Source organism: Petaurus breviceps, unplaced genomic scaffold (genome assembly GCF_028583685.1).
Source record: "Petaurus breviceps papuanus isolate PSGF00001 unplaced genomic scaffold, PetGlider_PUasm1.0 90760, whole genome shotgun sequence".
Taxonomy (NCBI): domain Eukaryota; kingdom Metazoa; phylum Chordata; class Mammalia; order Diprotodontia; family Petauridae; genus Petaurus; species Petaurus breviceps.
Genome location: NW_027187338.1, coordinates 4,424,981 through 4,446,400, shown reverse-complemented (window position 1 = coordinate 4,446,400; position 21,420 = coordinate 4,424,981). Strand labels below are relative to the sequence as shown.

General features: G+C 43.0%; 1 protein-coding gene across 1 annotated transcript in view; it reads left to right on the top strand.

Annotated features, from left to right (window-relative positions):
• GRIK3 (glutamate ionotropic receptor kainate type subunit 3) overlaps nt 1–21,420 on the top strand; it is a 324,566-nt gene that overhangs the window by 34,113 nt on the left and 269,033 nt on the right. The gene's annotated exons all lie outside the window — the stretch shown is intronic.

Below are 21,420 nucleotides of genomic sequence, written 5' to 3'. Positions count from 1 at the left end.
ATCCATGCCCAAGCAAAAGGCCAGGACTTTTAAGCCCAGTGTCACCTTAATCATACTATGAGGTCACACAACAAAACTAGCCCCTGGCTAGAATCCAGTAGGGGCTAGACCTGAGTTTGCACCTCAGAGTCAACCCTCACTAGCAAGCTACTTAAGTTCTCAGAACCTCAGTTTTCCCCATCTGTAAAAAGTGCATATTATTTAAGTGATATGAAACGGTAAAAGCACATAATAAACGTTGAAGTGCTGTAGAAATTAGGGCATTTAGATCATCATCTTAATGACCTGGGAAATTTTCATTTTTCAGAGAGGTCTGTACTGATTAAGAAACTTTGAGAAGCTCAGATCAACAAGTCTGATGCTCTCCTCTTTTTCTCTCATTAATAGGGGATTGGTTCCTTCCCTCTCAGGGCAGAGAACATGAAGGGTTCTGTCCATGTCTTTTCTCTCTGCTTACACTGTTAATGCTTCAGCTCCTGGGCCCGTGGACTTTTCTCCCAATTATCCAGCTCTCAGGAGCTCTCTCTGCTCAAGCTTGGGCCCCAGCCCCAATACATTTGCATACCATTAGCCATGATGCTCAGCATTATGGATTCATACTTAATTTTAGTACTTTTTGGAGGCAACTCGAACCTAATTAAAACCTCTTCCTCCAAGAATCTGACATGTTCTCTTACAGGGGTGGGAGGGGGAACATGGGATGCACAGAAATGAAATGTACCTACACCCCACCCTCTTTCAACCACTGGCACTTATTACCATTTCAACCTCTATTAATGTTACTCTGCTTCTGCCTTTGAAAAAGGAAGGTCTTTCTTTCCTCTGTAATGATTTCCAGTCTTTCTGTGAACATTCCCTATTGTGAAGACTCCATCTTTGTCTCCAGGTTCCTTTCCCTGAGAATAGAAGCTGGGGGTGGGGAGAGCCTCAGGGACATTTTTTTCCAACCCAGTTCATGCAAGAATCTTGTTTGGCTGAGCTGGGACCAGTCCTCAAAGCTCATTGCCTCTCTCCCAGTAACCAATTTGGTCCAGGTCTCTGGTTCCCTTCTAGGAGTTTCCATTTTTTCTGGAACCGATAGAGCCCACCTTCTGAAGGGTACATCTCACAGGAGTCATAGGAACTCGAATACAGGGTTCAAAAAGGTGTTTATTCTCTACACTAGAGGGGGATAATTCCCTAAGTTACCCAGTAGTGCTGAAACTCCCCTTCTCTAAACTTGTTCAAGATTTCTTGTTTCAAACACTTGTCTAACAACACCTATGTATGAGAAGGGATTCAGAGACAGATCACAGACACTAATGAGCCCCTAAGGCTACTTCTTACAGGTAATGGTTGTTGTTATTATTCATTCAATCAGTCCTGTCTGACTCTTCATGACCTGTGGACCATACTTAGTCTATGGGGTTTTCTTGGCAAAGACACTGAAAGGGTTTGCCATTACCTTCTCATGTGGATTAAGACAGAGATTAAGTGATTTACTCAGGATCACAATGTAGTAAGTGTGTGATACTAGATTTGAATTTAGGTCTTCCTGACTCCAGCCTGGGACTCTATCCACTGAGCCACCTAGCTTGGCATAGTGAATAGAATAGGCCTTGGAGTCACAAAAGCTTGGGTTCAAATCCTGTCTTGGACATTTGCTAGGCATACCACCCTGGGCAATAACTTCTCTGAATGTTAGTTTATTCATCTGTAAAATGAGAGGATTGGACTTGGAGGCTTCTAAGACTTTTTCCAATTCTAAATCTATGATCCTATGAGTGGAGAGGAGAAAGTCAGCTGGGGAGAGACTGAGGCTGTAGTGTGGGTGTAGCTAACACAGCCTGTGCTAGGTGTTTGACTCTGGACAATTTGCTTAATTCCTCTAAGCCTCAGTGTTCTTATGTGTAAATAGAGGATACTAAACACTTACCTCACAGGGTTATTGTGAGACTCAAATGAGATAAAATATGTCAAGTACTTTGCAAAACTTCGGTGATATATAACTGTCAGTTATTGTTCTGAGTATATATCCTAATTGTGACGCCTCACCTTCTACTCCTTTCTATGACATACTTGTTCCTTCATGTCTTTTCTATCTCTATATATTTGGCAAGCTCTTTGGCTAACTGTATCTGTGTGGTGGACTCTGACTGTATGTAGCAGCTCTGTTTACTCTTGTCAAACATCTTCACATTAGAACAGGGGAATGTTTCTTGATTGTTGGTGTGGAGATGTGATTATGCTGTTGATTTCTGGGGTCAAATGACCCTGGAAATGGACATTTTTGGTAATTAGGGCTGCAAGGGTACCAATCATCTAATATTATGAGAACCCTTTTCTAGTGGAGATGGGGTGGGGGGAGGGATGGGAACCACCCTGACCCATTGATCTGAACTTGGGAAGGGCCTTTCAGGACATGGACATGTGTGAAAGGTTGAATTGGCCTGATCAGGTATCTTTCTAATCTAGAAAACATGGAGCCATTAAAGGCAGACTCTGGAGGTTGGTGGAACTGGAACCAGATTTGGAGATGTATAGAGTGACCCAGTACAAGACACTCTGAAGGACACCTTGCCAGATTAGACAAAAAGCTGAAAGTGAGGATGGTCAATACAGGAAGTCTGGTTCCTTTCGTTTTATATGTGGATGTAACCAGAAATGTATGATTTCTTTCTGTCCTCTCTCACTAGACATTAGAATCAGCTGGACTAAAGCAGACAATGACAGCCTTTGGAATTCTCTCTGGGTGTTCTAGGATCTAGGGCAGTGGGAGGATCTCCACTCAGGGCAATCAATCTGTAGTGGTTTCTCATCACTCTACCCTGTTCCAGTCAACATTTTTATCACAGACTTGTATGAAAGATTATTTCATTCTTTGTACTTTATATCCCTAGTTCCTAGCATGTTGCTAGGCCATTGGTGGATTGCTAATAATAAATACTTGTTAATGGATTGACTAATTGATAAAGATATCAAAGGCAAAATTATCACATCTGCAAAGGACATGAAACTGGGAGGAATGGCTAAGGTGTTGGGTGTCAGAATTGGGATCCCCAAATATTTTAACAGGTTGAAATGATGACAGAGTTCTAAGACAAAATTATAAAAAGACAAATGAAAAGTCCCATCCTTTGGGTAAAAAAAAAGCAACTATACAAGTAGGGAATGGTTTATATGGAAAGCCTTAGAGATTGTGATGAATTATAAGCTCATCTGTACCCAAAAGAGGTGGTATGACAGGAACATAATGAGGGGGGATTTAAAATTTAAATTCATACCTACTCCCTTGACCTCTTTATAAGAGTCAGACCTTTTGAATAAGTTTTCTGGACCCAAGTCCAATGCTATTTTTTTCCATAATGTATAGACATACTTCCAAGAAGTTAAAACACAACAAAACCAGCCCCTGAATAGTTTCAAGAGACTCACTCCAGGGGCAGCTAGGTGGCACAGTGAATAGAGCACTGGCCCTGGAGTCAGTAGAACCTGAGTTGAAATCCGACCTCAGACACTTGACACTTACTAGGTGTGTGACCTTGGGCAAGTCACTTAGCCCCAATTGCCCTGCCTTCCCCCCTCCAAAAAAAAAGAGACTCACTCCAGAGCCAACAGTTTCTACCAGTGTGACCATAGACAATAGTGAACTATAAAACAGAGAGAAAGGGAGAAGAATTTATTAAATATCTACTATGAACAGGCACAGGGCTAAGTGCTTTGCAAATATTGTCTCATTTGATCCTCATGACAACCCTTAGAGGTAGGTGCTGAAGAAGACTAGATTTGATGATGGAAGACCTGGGGTTGGTTGTGACTCTGACAGTTATGGGTCATGTGACATCCCCCCTCTGAGTCTCAGTTTCCTCTCCTGTAAAATGGGAATAATAACACTTGTGCTAGCTACTTCACAGGGTTATGGTGAGAAATACTTTGTAATCTTTCAAATGTTACAGAAACATGAGCTATATGAAGCATCAAGGTGAGCCCTTTGTGTGTAGCCAAAAAGGCTAGGGTGATTTTAGGATGTGTGAATAGATGTCTGCTGTCCAGAAAAAGCAGAGAGGAACAGCTTGGAGAGTGAGATGACTTGAGACTATGTTACATATGAATCACGTAAAGGAATTGGTGATGTTTCACTTGGACAAGAGTAGACCAGGACAGGGATTAATCACTGCCTTTGGGTATCTTAAGAACAGTCATGAGGAATGGTAATCTGGATTAGATTTGTTCTTCTTGACTCCAGATGGCAAAAGCAATGGGTAGAAATTTCCTAAAAGCATATTTAGACCCAATATGAGGGGCAAAAAAGGCTACTTGAAAATTAGAACCGTCCAATAATGGGACTCACATTGATCAGAGCCCTTACAAAGTTGTTTGTCTTTACAATGTTATCTTGTTATATATATATATATATATAATTTGCCTTTTGGAGGGCAATTTGGATTAAGTAACTTGCCCAAGGTTATATGGCTAGTGTTTTTGTGTGGGTGTTAAGTGTCTGAGGCCGGAACCGAACTCGGGTCCTCCTGACTCCAGGGCCGGCGCTTTACTCACTGCGCCACCTAGCGGCCCATTATTATATTTGTAATGTTGCTATGTGCAACATTATATATATTGTTCTCTTGGTTCTTCTCATTTCGTTCTGTATCAGTTCATATAAGTTGTCCAAAGTTTCTCTGAAACACTTTCATAATTTTTTATGGAAAAATAGTATTCCATTTTGTTCATAAAGGGAATGTGAAATGATAAGCTTTCCATTTAAAAACATTTTAAGCATTTTCTAAGTACCTGCTATGTGCTAGGGACATAGTTGCTAAGCAACTTATACATCTCTTATTGATCCTCACAACAACTCTGAGAGGTAGGTGTTATTATTGTCCCCATTTTACAGTTGAAGGAACTGAGGCAAACAGACATTAAAATGATTTACCTAGGGTCACATACTCACAAGTATCTGAAGATGGATTTGAACTCAGGTCTTTCTGACTCCAAGCCAATTCTCTATCCATTATGTCATCCAGGCACCTCTCTTCAAATAGAAAATGGATGATTTGTTGGAAAGGTCATTCTTCTCTCTACTCACATAGCTACTATTCTAGTGCAGGCCTTAAGCACTGTGGTAGAGGTAGAGTGGGAGCTGTTATCTTCATTTGACAGAAGAGTAAACTGAGGTCTAGAGAAATGAAGTGATCTCTGAAGGTCACATCACCGACCCATGTCACATCTGAGACTAGAATCCTGACCCTCAATCCTTAATCCAAATACATTCCCCTAATTTACTGGTGTAGTGGGTGACGGATTTGTGATTTCATCAAGATGGGGAATTTCTGGTGTGGGAATTAATTTCACCAATGCAGATTACAACCTGCCTATGTCTATAAGATCATGGATTTAGAGCTGGAAGGAACCATTATACCCTGATTTTATAGATGAGAAAACTGAGTTTCAGGAAAGTACATTTACTTGCCCAGGGTCGCATAGTAACTAGTACAGGCGAGATTTGAATCCAAGTCTCTTGACTCTAAATCCAGCATTCTTTTTACTTGCCTCGCCTTGCCTTACCTTCTCTTGTAAGGGGACCCTATGCTGCCATCTTGTAACATAAGGAGTTGCCTGAGGTACATAGAAGTTAAGTGACTTGCCTAGGGCCATGTAGTAAGAATTTTGTTGTTGTTCAGTCATGTCTGACTCTTGGTCAACCCATTTGGGGTTTTATTGGCAAAGATACTAGAGTAGTTTGCCATTTCCTCCTCCAGCTCATTTTACAGATGAGGAAACTGAGGCAAACAGGGTGAAGTCAAATTTGAACTCAGGAAAATTACTCCAGGCCCGGTGTTCTGGGCACTGTACCACCTACTTGCCCCACTAAGAGTAATGGAATTTGAACTGAGGTCGTCTTAACTTCAAGCCTGTAGCACTCTATCTACACCTCATTGTCCGTGACTCATTGTCCATGAACCCATGCTGGCTTCTAGTAATCACATCTAACAGAGCTAGGCTCAGGCAGATTTTCTTGGTCCCAGCCCTGTCCTATCAGCCCCTTGTGGGCTCAGATCATTCCTTCTGCTCTTCAGGCTTTAATGTCTACTTTTAGCTCCTAGATCCCCTCTCTAGATAGAAATCACCCCAACAAAGAGAAATAGACCAATCCCTCCCCACTCTATGCCTTTTGCAAAGAGACAAAAGGCACCCCCTCCATGTGAAAATGTCACAGGAGATTTGCATTTGAACACACAAGTTCCACAAAAGCTTGCGTTGTATTGACCAAGTTGGTCTTTGACTTGAGCTCTCCATTAACTGTGAGTCTTCTCACACTGAGATTTTTGCAGAAAATCGTTTAATGTTTCCTCTGCATTTAAGGAAAGCTCCAAGGGCCCATTGGCTTGGCCCGGCCACCCATGACTCTGAAGTTGAGTGCTCTACCTGGTGGAAAAAATGTCTGGCCTTGCTCTTAAATGAACTCCATGGAGTGTTTCCACCCAGGGTCTGCCTGACTATATTTAGGACTTGCTGCTTGGTTTGAATTTCTTTCTTACCTACATTATTAAGGTCACTTTGAGCAGCTGGATGGCTTCCTGGGCCTAGCGAGCAGTGGGGAGCAGGCTGTGTCCCAATGAATAATGAATGTGGGTGCCAACAGGTTTGTAATTCATAAATGCTTGTGACAGTTGTCTGTCGGAAGGAGGGAGAGAGACTCCGGGAAGGGAAACTCAGCAGGCTCCGTGTCTCCTTATTCTTCATTATTACAGCCTCTGGCCAGTGCATCCCCTTCCTCTCAATTCCCATGGTCCACCGTCCTTGTCCAGTCTTCTAATTGCCTCTCTCCTGGCATACAGGCACAGCTTGCTTATCAGATCTGTTGGAAAAAGGAGCTGATGTAACAGGCATGACAAGGTCTTTTTTTGTTATGAGGTATGAATGTTGCTAAGAAGTCTTCCTGGGGTTGCAGAAAGAGCTCTGGATTCTGAGTCAGAAGCCCTGTATTCATAGGGTTATAAATTTAGAACTGGATGGATTCTTAGAGAATATTTGGTCTAAACCTCTTCTTTTGACAGAGGAGGAATGACTTACCCAAGGTCACAGAGATTGCAAAAGGAGAGAACTGAAATAAGGTAGGGAAGAAATAAGCATATATTAAGCTTCTCCTATGTGCTAAGTACTTTTGATCCTCATAACCACCCTGGGAGGTAGGAGCTATTATTATCTCCATTTTGCAGCTGAGGAAACTGAGGCAGACAGAGGTTAAGTGACTTGCCCAGGGTCACACAGCTAGTAAGTATGAGACAGCATTTGAATTCAGGTCATCCTGACTCCAAACCCATTGCTTTATCTGTTAAAACACCTCACTGTTGATTTGGATCCCAGGATATAAAGCCAGAAGGAAACTGAGGCAGACAGAAGTTAAGTAACTTGCCCAGAGTCGTATAACCTATAAGTACCGGTAACGATTTGAACTCAGATCTTCCTGATTCCAGAAGCAGTGCTCTGTGTACTATGGCGCCACCTGGCTGTCTCAGTACAGAATGACTTTGAAGTCTGAGAATCTATGTTCAAATCCGACCTTTGATGCTTATCACTTATGTTTCCTTTGGCATGTTCAATAACCTTCCTGGGCCTTAGCATCTATAAAATGAGGACTCTGGATTCAATGGTGCCTTCAAGTCTTAGCTCTGTGATCCCCTGACTTGGAATCGAGATTTCTTTCTACTCCATCACCCTTCCATCCAACTTGACCTCATTTTTCTCATTTGTAAAATGGGATAATATAATAATACAGGTAGTCCTTAACTCATGGGATTGTTATGAGACTCAAGTTAATGCCATGGGTAAAGTGGCTTATAAACTTTAATATGCTATGATGATTATTATTTATGATGATTATTATTGTATATCTGATCCTACCTCCTTCAATTAAAATGTGGAACACTTAATGGTGTGTCTTATTCATTTCTGTATCCCCCTCAGCACCTATTAATATAGTCTTGTACAGAGTAGATTCCGATTAAATGTTTGTGGATAAAGTCCATGATGAATGGATGAGTAAATGAATGAAGATAACAATAATAGGACCTCATTTCTACAAAGGACATTTTACAAAAAGCTTTCATCAACTTCCTTTCATTTCACTCTCATATGAGGTCTTTGAAGTACTCTGTGTGTATGTGTGTGCACACACATGTGTGAATGCATGTGCATTTAGTGCTCATGCACAGAAGACAGATATTATTACCCCGATTTTTACAGATTCAGGGAAACGTTGACTCCAAACGGGGCAATGACTTGCCCAAGGCCAGCCACTTAGCAATTGGGGTAACTAGGACTGGATCTCATGTTTCCCGGGTTCCAGGTTCCAAGCTTTTCCCATTCTCCCATGTCTTTTCCAAAATTCCCTGAGCTTTTGGTATTTATTTGGAGAACTCTACTCACAAACCCTCAGGGAACTAAAGGCCTTCCCTTTCTGCTGCCATGACTACACTTGATTATTTATTTGCCTAGTAACTGCCGTTTATCAACTCCTGCATTCTGATTATAATGCTTTCCATTCTATTCCCTAAAGCTCACCCCTGGAACCTTACTCTCAAGAGAAATTTAGCAGGCAAGAAGGGTTCCCTTTTCTCTGCCACACCAGGTCAGGATTGAGGAAAGGACTATTGTCTCTGAAGCCAGGGCTGTAACTAAGGCAGAGCAACTACTACTTTGACCGAAAGGGTTGAATTTAAAGGGTGCAATGGCACTTGCTGCATTTCGTCAGGGAAGAAAACTACTCCCAGAAATTAGCACCTAATTAGCAGGAGTAGTTAAAAAAAGAAGTTAACAGGTGGCAGGCTTGGCAGAGCCCCTTCTCTGCCCCCCTCTGTTCTTCTTCACTCACTAATTCTCTAATTAAGCATGGCCTCTTCAGCAGTAATCTCACCCTGGTACAGCTATCCTTCCCTTGCCCTAAACTGAAGGTAGTGCCACACAACTTGCTTCAAGAGTAATTTGGGATATTTATTTGGGGCACAAAAATTCTTAGTTACAGACATCCCCTCTTATCCCACCCCTGCCCCTATAGCTCTCATCTCTTCTAAGGACACAAGGTCATTATCAGGGTAGAAAACACTTAAAATATCAAAGAATCCCAAACTGTCACAAAGAGAAAGAATCCTCAGAATTTATCTAGTCTAATTGAACCTGAAGCAGGAATCCCCTCTACAACAACATCCAGTCTTTGAATGCTTCCAGTGCTGGGGAGTTCACTACCTTCCCCGGTGCCCGTTCTTCTGTCAAACAGCTCTTGTTCACCATTTCTTCCTCATGCTGCGCTGGTGTTTGCCTCCCTGTCATTTGGACCTAGTGGTCCCAATTTTGTCCCATGAAGTCCAAGCTTTCTACAGCCATGAGGACACTGTACACACTAAATGGAAAGTAGAAAGTTGTCCTGACCCCTTTGGTGTCCTGAAAAGAACAGAAGATTGGAAGGCAGAGGACCTGAGTCCAGATCTCAAACTACTCCAAGTACAAAACTCCCACCTGGGTGACTTTGGATAAGCCATTCAACCACTCTTGGCCTCAGTTTCCTGGAAAATAATTGGTGGTTTAGTCATTTTTCAGTTCATATCTGACTCTTTAGGACACTATTTGGGGTTTTCTTGGCAGAGATACTGGAACGGTTTGCCATTTCCTTCTCCAGCTCATTTTACAGATGAGGAAACTAAGGCAAACAAGGTTAAGTGACTTGCCCAGGGTCACACAGCTAGTGAGTGTCTGAGGATTGAATTTGAACTAAGGAAGATGGGTCTTCCTGACTCCAGCCCTGGCACTCTCTCTGCTGTGCCACCTAGATGCCTATTAAATTTAATATTTAACAATACCTAGAAAATAAGGGTGCTGGAGTAGATGGCCTGTAAAGTTCCTTTAGGCTCTAATCCATGATCCTTTGATACATTTGTGGTGGGGGTAGCAGAGAAGCCTGTTCACCAGACTTCACCCCTCCCTCTCTTCCCCTCCTCCCCTGACCCTGAGGTCCAGTCGCAGTTTCACACATTTTTTTGTTCTAGAGTCCTTGATATTTCAGTGACATATTATAACAATCACACTTTACAATTTTTGCAGCACTTTGTACTTTTCAAAGCTCTTTTCCATGAGCGTTTTTATGTGATCCTCACGATCACCCTATTAAGGACTTCTATCCTTCAAAAGATCCTTGATTCCAGGGTTGTGGGCACTGCTCTGTACCTGCAGACCCTCCATCCCTTGATAGACAGTCTTTGTGAGGTTCTCTGGCCAAATAATTAGTTATACCAGCAGTTAACCCTCTAATGGCAAGCCTCTCAACACTTAGCTGGTCCAGGAATAACAGGCACATAGACCATTGATGGACCCAAACACAAATCCTTCTAGTTCATTGGGATCTTCCAGAGCTTCATGCTCCTGGAGATTCAATTCAACAAACATTAAGTGCCTATTATGTGTCAGGCACTGAGCTAATGCTGGCAGAGACTTCAGGAACCCTCTATACTACAATGTAGCCTCAGTGGCATAGAGCTGCCCCTATTGTCAATCTAATTTAGCTTCCCAAACATTGGTAATAATAACCAGCATTTACATAGTGTTTTAAGTTCTACAAAGCTCTTTACAGATCTTCTCTCATTTGATCCTCCTCAAAACCGTAGGAAGTAGGTGTTAGTATCATCCCCATTTTACAGATGAGGAAACTGAGGCAGATAGCAAGTGTCTGAGGTCAGATTTGAACTCAGGTCTGGCTCTATCCATTGTGACATTATTCGGCATTATTAGGAGCCTGCTTTGTTTTGACTGGAGCAGGAACTGTCTTTGTGTTTCTTTGTATTCTTAGTAACTAGTTAATTACTTTTGTATTTGTAGTTAATTACTACAAAGAAACACACAAAAATTACTAATTTGTAGTTAATTACTACAAAGAAACACAAAGACAGTTGTTGCTCACCTCCAATTGGAATCCCCATTTTTCAAATGAAACAGAAAGGTGACCTTACGTGTCCCAGGTTACCCGGTGACAGAGTCTGCATTTAAACCTTGATCTTCCTGGTCATACTCAAGTTTTGCCAAACAGACAGCTTCCCTACATCTCTGGTTTATTTTCTCTGCTTTTCTTTGGACTGTGAGTGCAGACGACCAGCTGAGTTTGTGGGCAAATATCTGCTCTCTGCCTGATGGGGACCTGAGTCTGTCATCTTGTTTTTCACTTGGAGCTATGGTAGCTGCTGGCTGTTTGCACCTCTGAAGCAACTGCCTGGGAACTATGGATTGTTTCTAGAGAGGATTGTGACAGGCCTCCCAATTGTCACAGCATCAAATCGAGGATAATTCTAGAAACAGTCAGACTCATGCTCTTTAATCCAGGATTGGGGCATCCCGGGGGCTAGTGATTCTGACCAGCCTCTATTGGAGAGTTGGTACAGAGTAGTATGGAAGCGTGGGCAGGTTCTGGGAACTACCGAGGATCTCCACCCCTGCTATGTCCAGTGACTAATCCTGTGTGTCTGTGTATGTGTCTGTCTCACCTAGATGGATCACCTCAGACCATTCCAAGAGGTACAGGCCTTGTCTTCTGAGTACCTGGGAAAGCAGGGGGCACCTCTACTCTATATGTATCTGTGGGTCATAGGAGAGAGTCAGGAGCTGGACTGAGTTAGCAATCTATTGATTAGTAAATACTTAAGAAATGACTGCTATTTGCCAGGCACCGCTCTTGGCACGGGGGCACGAAGACAAAGATATTTTTATCGTCAAGAAGCCTAGTCAAGGGAGATGCTATATGCATATGTGTATGTGTATGGGTAGGTGTGTGTATATTCATATATATATATATATAGCTATAGATATAGATGTATACCTATACATGTTCATGTGAGTATATATGTATATACATAGATGTATATACAGACACATGCATACCCATATATGTGCACATATATTTACATTTGTGCATACACATATGACTATACATGCATATATGTTTTGCATAAATATATGCTTTACATAAAGTATATTTTGTATAAAATATATGCAAAGTAGAAATAAGGTGATTTAGGGGGAAAAACATTATCAGCTGGGGGACATCAGGAGCCTCACATATAAGGTACAATTTCTAAACTAGCCGCGTGACCTGGCCAAGTCACTTAACCCCAATTGCCCTACTTTCGCTTCTCCGAAAAGCAAAAAAAAAGGTACAACTTCTGCTAAGCCTTAAAGCAAGCTGGTGATACTGAGAGATGGGATGATGAAGAATTGCATTTCAGACACGGGAAACATCTAAAGCACATGCAAAGGTGTGGAGGTAAGAGATGGGCTGTGATGTACAAGGAACAACAAGGCCAGTATGGCTGGATTGCTGTGTGTGCGCGTGTGTGTACATGTGCACATATGTGTGTGTCAAGAGGGTGGGGGTGTAATGTGCAATAAGATTGGAAAGGTAGGCTGAGGACTATGTTGTTATTATTGTTTTGATCATTTCATTTATACCTGACTCTTCATGACTCCATTTGGGATTTTCTTGGCAGAGATACTGGAGTGGTCTTCTATTTCCTCCTCTAGCTTATTCTACAGATGAAGAACTGAGACAAACAAGGTTAAGTGACTTGTCCAGAGTCACACAGTCAGTAGGTGTCTGAGATTGGATTTGAACTCATCGAGATGAGTCTTCCTGATGCCAAGCTCAGTGCTCTATCTACTGGTGTATAATCGTGGAAGACTTTAAATTCAAAACAGAAGAGTTTGTGTTCGGTCCTGAAGATGATAGGAAGCAGCTGGAGCATGTTTAAATGGGGGGGGGGGAGGTTGAATAACATGTTCCTGTTTGTGCTTTAGGAAAGTCAATGTGTCAGCTCTGTGGTGAATGGATTGGAAAAGGGAGAGACTTGAGACAGGAGGCCATTTAGGAGGCTGTTGGAATAGTCTAGACAAGAAATAATGAGCATCCAAGCTATGGTGGTGGAAGTGTTAGCGGAGAAAAGGGGAAGGATGGGAAGAGGTACTGGAGGTAGAAACGACAGGATTTGATAACTGAGTGGAGTTGTTCAGGTTCCTATGGGAAGCAGCTGATGATGAAACTGACCCCAGACGAGTTTGTCTGGACTCTTGTCTGAGTGTGGGAATCTATCAGAAAACTGACAAGGCTGTTGCTGTCTCTCTTTTCCTCTGTTCATTTCAGTGAGGTGTAAAATCTACAGCACACACACAAGTATGACTGACCTGAGTCACAGGAACTCAGAATTAGGGCTAGACAGGACCTTAGAGGTCACTGAGTCCAATCCCCTCATTTTCAGATCAGAGAACTCAAAGTGCAAAGTGTCACACAGCTAGTGAGTGTCTGAGGTCAGATTTGAACCAGATTTCCTTGATTCCAAATCCAGTGCTCTATCCACTGCCAACTGAAAACTCTCAATCAGGTGGGCAGGCTGAGAGATGTGGATAGGTGGTGAGCTTTTCAGTCTGTAATGATGGAATATAAAGTAGACCCAGAATCAAATGCAACCAATCACAAAGGGAGTGAAAAGAGACCAGGATTTCTTTATTAAATCCTCAAATATGCAAACTACCCCCTCCCTCTTGGAGCAAAAAAAAAGAGTTTAAGTAGAAATAAAGGCAAGAGCTTATTTCACAGCAGGAAATATATTTCTGAGCATGGCTGCTGGAAAACATTGCAGAGATGAGAAACACAGATGGATCCCCAAAGGTTTAATGGATGCACTGAGGAAGAATGTAGAATTGGATGCTGGAAGAAGGGTCATGTTTTGGGTGTGGGTTCATCTCCTAGAGCAATCATCATGGTGCAATGAAAAGAATAATGGTTCTGGAGTCAGAAAACATGAGTGGAGGGAAGGGAAGATGTACAAAGGATGTTGTGGAGATAAGAATGACAAGATTTGGCCCCAACCTACCTCAAACTCCACTTCTGACACTGCTTCTGTGACCTACATTTAATCTCTCTGGGCCTCAGTTTCCCTAACTATAAAATGATGGAGTTCCACTAGATTGACCTCTAAGGGTATTTCCTGCTCTATATCTATGATCCTATGATCCCTTTCAGCTACAAAATCTATGATCCCATGGCTAGTCATCCAAGGACTCCTCAGAGATAGACCCCAGGACATCAGGGGGTGGTGACTTTGCTTCACAAAGCCATTACTGGTGATCTGAAGTTCTCATGTGAATTGGTCATTGAGGTTTGTTGTCGTTCAGTAGTTTCAGTCATGTCTGACTCCATGTGATCCCATTTTGGGTTTTATCTGCAAAGATATTGAAGTGGTTTGCCATTTTCTTCTACAGCTCATTTAACAGATGAGGAAACTGAGGCAAACAGTGGTTAAGTGACTTTGCCGTGGTCACACAGCTAGAAAATGAGTCTGGATTTGAACTGAGGTCTTCCTGTCTCCAGCTTGGTGCTCTGTCTGTATCTGACAGTAGCATCACTTAAGTGGCTTCTTTGGGAGTCATGGGCCTGTGATTCAGGGTGGAATGGTATGTAGGTGTGGTTAAGTATTTGGAGAATTTTTGTGTGGAAAATGGATTAGATGGGTTCTTTTTGGCCTCCTTGGGCAGAAACATAACCTATGATTGAAAGCTGCTAAGAAGCCCATTTAGGCTTGATGCCAATAAAAATGACTAACAATGAAAGCTGTCCAGCAGCTGAATGAGCTGCCTCCAGAGATGGAGGGTTCCACTCCCTTAGAGGTCTCCACGCTGTGTCTAGATGGCAATGTGTTGAGGGCTTTATAGCTGGGATTCGTTACCTATACAAGTTGGACTAGATAGCCACTGAGGCTCCTTCCTTCTCTCGCATTCTGTGATTCATTTATTCACTCCATTTCTTCCTCTCTTCATTTGCTCAGAACCCCAACCTTACCTCCCCACAAAAGCTTCTCCTGCCTCTCTGACAGTCCTTCATCCCATATGTTGACATGTCTTCCCCTTTCTATTCGAATCCCCCCTCCAACTATTGCCTGACCTTTGAGATTGCTGCATATCTTCTGGTCTCCTGGTCCAGGCCTGGACAAAGACCCTTTTCTTTTCAGCCCAAGGAGACAGAGGCAGGGTTTTCAGAAAAAAAAAATTTTACAAGGGCATAAGGGAAAGAAAGTGAAAGAAAGAGCAAGCTGTCAGAGCCCAGAAATGATGAGTCACAGAGCCCTAGGCTCAGCCCAAGATCCCCTTGACCTTGCCATGGGGGCTGGCACAATCTATAGAGCTCTTGGACTCCAATCCTACCTGACCCATGCCCTGACCTTTCTCAGCAGTTACCACAAAATGTTCTGTTCTATTGCCTTTTTCTCTAATCAGCATTTATGTCTGGACTCTCCCACAGCCACTGCCAGGACCCCTGGAGAATCTGGGATCTTTCTGTTCCCTCTAATTCCCGGAACCCAGGTCCTTTCTTTCCCATTCCCTCATGCTCCTTCCATCAAGCCCTACTTTCTGGGAACTTCCACTAAACTTTTGTTCTCGGCCAATTGTCAAGACTGAGCATTTGGACATCCAATGGGTCCAATCACTATTCCTACCAATCTCATCTCAACTGCCAACCTTGCCTTCCACCCTGTTCTCAGGGTGCTGATTCAGACCACCTGGAGTTAGCATCAAAGGATTATAAGATCATAGTTATAGCTTGAAGGATCTTTAGAGGCCATCTAATAGAATGCCCTCACTTCTATAGATGAAGGAACTAAGGCCAAGAGGGTTAAGTGACTCACAACATCACACAAGTAATAAGTAGCAGAGGTGGGATTCGAACTGAGTTCCTCTGAGACCTCTGACTCCAAATTCAAAGCTCTTTCCATTGTACTACACTGCCTCAAATTTCTAACCTTATGAAAATAATGATCTTATGCATATACTGTCAAAGACAAGTGTTCCACCAATGCTAACAGGAAGGGCAGTCATTTAATTCATCCATCCAACAACATGTAATAAATGTAGTAGGAAGTGTGCCAAATTTTGAGTGAGAAGGTCTGACTTCAGATTTAGGCTCTGATACCTGGTTCTTGTGTGACCTTGGACAGGTCACTTCTCCTTGCTTCTGGAGAGCAGTGATTGTGTGTGTCTATTTTGTATCACCAACATTTAGCACAGGGCCTGGTACATAGTAAACACATAATAAATGCTTGTTGACTTGTTGACCTTAGTACATTGAATATAAGATCCTAGAGGGACCTTGGAATATTGACAGAATATTAGAGCTGACAAGGACCTAGAACAGAGAATGTCAGAACTAGGAGGTCCCTTAGAACATAGAATATTAGTGCTAGGAGGGACATTGGAACATGGAATGTTGGAGCTGAGAAATCCCTTCTTACCTCTTTATGCTTCCATTTCCTGTTATGTGATAAGTAGCATAGTGAATAGAGCACTGAGTCTGGAGTCAGGAAGACTCATTTCCCTGAATTCAAATCTGGTCTCAAACACTTATTAGCTGTGTCCCCGAGTAAGTCATTTAACTCTCTTTGTCTCAGTTTCCTCATCTGTCAAATGAGTTGGGGAAGGAAACGGCAAACCATGCCTCTGTCTTTGCCAAGAAAACCCCAAATGGGGTCCCAAAGAGTAGGACATGACTGAAATGACTCAACACCAAAATTCCTCTTCTATAAAATGAGAGGAAGATTAAACTGGTCTCTAAAGCCCCTTCTAGCTCTAGGTTTCTTTGTGCTTGTGTTTCTATAAATAAAGCAGGCATCCAGATTGGACACCAGACAGTTCCTTCATTTGTGGCTCTACTGGGCTGGCAACCTCCATGACTTGCTTGGCCATGCTCTCTCGTCAAGGGGAGTGGGTTGCCTTGGAAGGTAGTGAGTTTTCAGGCATTGTTTAAGCAAGAACCTTTGTTAAGCAGTAGGAGGTGAATTTCTTCTCATTTAGGGGTTGAACTGCATGATCCCTGAAGCCCCTTCCAGCTGTAAGATCCCATGATTTGTATGGTTCCTTGTCCTCCGTCAGAGGCCAGTTTCTACTGTAAGAAAGAATGGTACCAGAAATAACCCTTTGGCCCCAGGACCCCTCTCCCTGGGAACCTGGAACAAACAGGTCTTGGAGGACAAACCAGCTTGCCAACCTGTTCCACACTAGAGCTGGTCTGTGTTGGCAGAAGCCCCATGAACAGGAGCTCCTTAAAGAGGATCCTTCAAAGTGACAAAAGTCAGGGAGCAGCCAGCTTGTCACACCCTCATTATCCTGGTAGACTGGAGGTGAAGCAGAGGATGATGGGACAGGGGAGAAGGGCAAGCAGCCTTCCATGCCTCCCCATTAGCCCCCTGTAGTCACTTATTCATTAGGGCTCAGGAGAGGGAAATAAAAAATGAGCTCCCCTGCTAAATGAATAGAGGGAGTAGGGAGACAGCTGACTGATCAAAGGTGAGCTTGTGTGCTTCTTCTCCCTCCATCATCTAGACTAGAACATAGCCTCTGCCTGGGCTTAGAGAATAGCACTCTTTAGGTAGGAAGGGAAAGGAGCTGGAGTTCGGGGCAGGTGAGGACTTCTTACATACAGAGGGGCCAAACTGGAACCAACCATTTAACAAAGGATGTCAGAACTTGGAGGGCCTTTAGGACATGGAATAGCAGGGCTGGAAGGGACCTTAAAACACAGAATGTTAGTTGGAAGGGGCCTTAGAACACAGAATGTCAGAGCTGAGAGGAGCCTTAGAACACAGTGTCAGTGCTAGGAGGGGCCTTAGAACACACAACATCAGAGCCAGGAAGTCCCCTAGGACACAGAATATCAGTGCTAAGAGGTCCCTAAGATTATACAATGTAAGAGCTGGTAGGGACCTTAGATTATAGAATTTCAGATCTGGGAGGGACCTTAGAACACAGAATGTCAGAGGTGGGAGAAGAACTTAGATTATAGAATTTCAGAACTGGAAGGGACATCAGAATATAGAAGGTCAGAGTTGGGAGGGACTAGCTCATTGAGTGTCAGAACTGAGAGGGGACTTAGAACATAGAATGTCAGAATTGATAGGGACTCCAGAACAAAGTGTCAGAGTTGAAATGGGCCTTAGACTATTGGACATTAGATAGAAGTACTAGAAGTGACCTTAGACCATACAATGTTGAAATTGGAAGGGCCTGTAGAACATGGAATGTCAGAGGTGACAGGATGTCCAAAATACAAAATATGAGTATTAGAGGGGCCTTTAGGAATTCAGTATCTCTATCAGTGATGGCATACACCTATAAGCTCTGCTCCTGGGGGAAACAGACTGGCAGCTCAATTTTGCTGTGGAATTCTGAACTATGGTAGGTCTAAAGCCAATTGAGTGTCTTTATTAAGTCTAGCACCAGTATGGTGAATGGGGGAGGGGAGCCCACCAGGCTGCCTAAGGAGAGGCAAGCCCTAACCAGGTTGAAAATGGAGCAGGTCAAAGTTGCCATGCCCAATCCAAAGTAGGATAATGCTAGTAGTGGCCACTGCATTTCCAGTCTGAGTGAGATGTTGAGAACCAGTTCAGAAAGAAATATCAAAGCTTGAACATAAAATATTAGAGACAGAGTGGCCCAGCAGCCTTCTGGCCATGTCACCCTGAGGGCAGAGTTGGGAGGGCACCTCGCCCATTTACCTCTGCCTCCCTGGACCTCCAAGGAGCCCTGGGCTCTTTGCCAGAGCCTTTCAGACACAGAATTCTCCTTTAGTCCCTCCCCTACCCCAGGGGACTCACAACAGTCAGAGGCTGCTTCCCAAGGTAGGCGTCTGGACTTCATTTAACTGTGTAACTCATTTCACTTTGGAAGCATCTTTACTGAATTTAACAACTGCAACTGTTGGTTGTGAAGCTTTACAGCCTTAAAAAATGTTTTTTAATAATCCCCAGGTGTTTAGCTAACATACAATAGCCTGGCTTGTTACAGCTCAATTAAATCCTTATTTGAGACGCTTAATTAAAAGAGTGAACATGGCAAGCTGTAAAGCTCCCTTCTTTCCAGTCGTCAGCCACATGTGCTTTCCTGAATCCCCACCCCCTCCAGGTTCAAGCTGTGCCTATGGGGTGAATGTTTGCCTCCTCCAGTCTTCAAGAGTTAGCATGGGGCCAAAGGAACAGCACTGGACTGAAGGGTCCAAGGTCCTGGCTTTGAGTCCTAGCTCAGAAACTTACTAGCTGTGTGATAGTAGGGAAGTCTCCATGAACCTTGGTCCTGTGATGTTAATCCTGTGATGTTTCAGGACTTCCAGGATCCCTAGATCATGTTTGGGTGGGTACATTTCTCAATGCAGATCCCTAACCAAGAAGTACCCTGTAAAGTAGACATTCTTTATGTGTGGCCACTTGGTGGTCAGGCAACTCAGGAATAGCTTTATGAACTTAGCTGGACAATTCCTTGGATGGAAGACCCAGAGCAATAGTTGGCTTGCAACTCAAAATCTTGAGAGACCATTCAGTGTAGTAGAAAGGAGGGAGGATGAGGAGTCTAATGAGCCGGGTTTAGATCCTGCCATTGCCATTTACTATCTTGGACAAATCACTTCACCAACCTGGGCCTCAGTTTCCTCATCAATAAAATGGGGAGGATGGTTTGGACAGGATGACCTTTTAAGGCTTCTTCCAGCTCTACATCTATGATCCCATCTTAGTGTTGTTCAGTCTTTGCAGTCGTGTCTGACTCTTTGTGGCTCCATTTTGAGTTTTCTTGGCGAAGATACTGGACTGCTTTTATGTTTCTTTCTCCAGCTTATTTTCTAGATGAGGAAACTGAGACAAACAGGGTTAAGTGACTTGCCCAGGGTGGCACATTTAGTAAGCCTCTGAGGCCAGATTTGAGCCTAGGAAGATAAGTCTTCCTGACTCTAGGCCCAGCACCCTATGCACTAACTTCTCCACCCATTTTAGTAGGGCCTGGCAGAGTGTGCATTTCACCTTCATAAGAAGCTAGGTGGCACAGTGGACAGAGCTGAACCTGCCTGTCAAGGCAAGGCAAGATCTGACTTTGAATCCTGTCCTTGGGCACATATTAACTATGCAACCTTGGGCAGGTATTTGGCTTCTCTAGGTCTCAGTTTCCTCATCTGTAAAATGGGAATGATAATAGCACCTATCTGTTGTGAGTATCAAAGGAGATAATGTTTGTGCAGCACTTTGCAAAGCTTAAAGCTCTCTATAAATACTAGCTACTACTACTAGACTTGAGAGCCTAAAGACACCTCCAGGCCATTATGAGGCACCAGAGACATAAGTCATGTATAAAATGAGGAGTAATAGTGCTCAATAAAGCCCAAGATCTCAGGGATGCTGTGAGGATTGTAAAACAAAGTTCTAGAGAAATAGAAGCTGGCATTAGCATTGGGGAACTTTGGCTTCTCCCCTGTTAGGTTTCCAGAACCATTCAATCTATGTCTTAGCTAAGCTGTGTGATCATGAGCAAGTCAGACAAACTCTCTGAGCCCCAGACACTTCTCAAAGATAATACAGAAGGCCTATATGGCTTGTTCCTCCATGTCTTGTTTAAACTTTGTCTATCCCAAGGGCTTAGCAGTGTTCTGCACACAGTACATAGTTAAGGAACTTTTATTGAATGGATTTTAATTGAATCTAGTGCTGCCATGGGAGTGAGGCTCCTTGTCATCTTCTCTCAGATTTCCAGGAAAGAGGCTTGTCTTACCTTGCCCTGATGTCCCTGAGTCCTTCTGTAGAACATACAAAGAGTTGTAACTAGGACTTTTTGCAGCAGCAGGTGACACAATGCCAGGAGGGATAAATAATTAGCTGAATGACAGAAATAGCACTGAAAGTGATTATGATGGGCTAGGTTAATGGACCAAGAAGATGAACAGTAACGAATATAAATGTATAGTAGCACGCTTGGGCACAAAAAATCAATTGCATGTATACAGGGTGGGGAAGATGTAGACAGATGGTTGTTCAGATGAAAAGGGGCTGGGGTGGGGGTCTTACTACCGGGAATATAAGTGAATAGTGTTTCATGACAATCTCCAAAGTTAGTAGAATATAAAGTTGTTATAATAGAAATAATATCCAGATTAATGAAGGTGATCATCCTGCCCTGATCAGACCACATCTTTAGTATTTTATTCAGCTCTGAGGTCACATTTTTTGGGAATGATGTTGACAGACAATTGCAAGAACTCTTCATTACTAGATCTATGATCCTATGAATGTGATTGCCATTGTGAGGGGACTTAACATCATGTCCTGCAAAAATCAATTAAAGAAATAGGAGATGTTTAACTTGCAGATGAGAAGAGTTCATAGTATGGGTTGGGGAGAGGACTGGGCAAAATCTTTGCCTTTGGATAGCAGAAGAGCTATAATGAAAAGAGAGTTTAGACATTGTGGAGAGAGAGACAGAGAGACAGAGAGAGAGAGAGAGAGACAGAGAGAGAGAGAGACAGAGAGACAGAGAGAGACAGAGAGAGAGAGAGAGAGACAGAGAGAGACAGAGAGAGACAGAGAGAGAGAGACAGAGAGA